The sequence below is a fragment of the Sinocyclocheilus grahami genome, unplaced genomic scaffold (genome assembly GCF_001515645.1).
Source record: "Sinocyclocheilus grahami isolate Dianchi unplaced genomic scaffold, SAMN03320097.WGS_v1.1 scaffold9393.1, whole genome shotgun sequence".
Taxonomy (NCBI): domain Eukaryota; kingdom Metazoa; phylum Chordata; class Actinopteri; order Cypriniformes; family Cyprinidae; genus Sinocyclocheilus; species Sinocyclocheilus grahami.
The window spans coordinates 1,680-3,351 of NW_015512591.1; positions in this window are offsets into that span (position 1 = coordinate 1,680).

Below are 1,672 nucleotides of genomic sequence, written 5' to 3' on the forward strand. Positions count from 1 at the left end.
TATATATATATATATATATATATACAGTATATATTTAATTCCAATGGGGTCCAGTGCTGTTTTAGTACGGAAGTCTTAAGAGGCCATGGATTATGATTATTTTTCTTTCTCATTTTCTTGTGATCACGACATTACAAAAGTTGTTTTCTCGTTATCACGAGAACGGGATCACAAGAAAACAACTTGTCATGTTGTGATCATGAGATAATTAAGTCATGATCCCGAAAAAACAAGAAAAATAATCATAATCCATGGCCTCTTAAGACTTCCGTAGTTTTAGACATTGTATGAACAAAAACATTCTTCAGAATATCTCCTTTTGTGTGTCTTAAAAACAAAGAAAGTCATACAACAATATGAGAGTGAGTAAATGCTTACAGACGTTTCATTTTCCCCTGAACTATGCCTTTAAGATTCTATTAGCTATTTTAGTTTCATGGGGTTATGGGAAAATTGTGACAATGGAGACCCAAGGAGCTATGAAATATAAAGGTGAAACAAATTAAAAAATGAATGAGTTCCAGTTTCCCATCTCCCTCATCATTTAGGCAAGTAAAAAGGAAACAAGACAGCAGTGACACTACCTGAAAAACATGGTGGGCTTCCACTCCATTGCTTCCCACTGCCTAGTTATCTCAGATCAGTGAGCTTGAAGGCAGTAAGACAGGCCAGGGACAACACTTTAAAAGCACTGGGACGCAGCGGCGGTGTGTCTGAGCTGGGAGTGTCTTGCACAGAGTGGTACACTGTTAGAAAAGCTCCTCCATTTTAGCAATCAGCCAATGTCTGGGTCCCTGTGGACACCCTGATGGACAGACAGAGTGCTTCAGTACATTATGAGGTTCGAGGCACATCAGATACCGCTGCTGAGGCTAAAGCAACATCCTCCTACTGGCTGAAAATCTTTAGTGATTGGATAAGAGTGGTGTGATAATGCTAAGTGACCATTTCAATATACAACAGTAAGAGTAGTTTATAACAGTAGAGAAGTTAAAAGGGGATCATTAGGATTTCAGATGGTTCAGCCTTTGCCTGAAGCAAGCCATAGGTCTTCTCTCATTAATATATGTCTCGAGTGACATGCAATATTTCTGTTAGGCAGTTTGTAAATGCACCCTAATGACATTATTATTTCAACATTGACTGTAGCGGGGTTAAGTTACACACAGATAAGCCCCAGCAGTCTGCCACTATTAAGTTATTAAAATGTCTTCGAATGGGCTCCTACACTTTCATTAGTGCATCTTAAGTGCTTTTCATCATTAAGCGCATACTATCCTTTACTTTCATTATTTGGCCTTTTACTGAGAATATGATCTGGTATATTTTGACATGAACGGGTCACATGCTTTATTGCAGAAGAACCGCACGATCAGAATGAACAATCCTCTCAAGGAGCTGAGATACCAATCAGAAAAAAAGAGCCGAATGCAGCTCCGTCAGCCAGCAAATCAATACCAACCATCTTAAAAAGGACAGCATGGGGGAGCGAGCGAAAGACTAATGGAGGAAGACAAGCCAGAGTGGAATAAGAGTAAAGAGATCAATGTAAAAAAGGATTTCCTCTGAAAATGAATCAAAGTAGGCCAGTGAAATAGAAGGTCAAAGGTAATGAGATTAATGGACATAATTAACTCAACTCTATTTTAAATGAACTCTTTTTGAAAGGCAG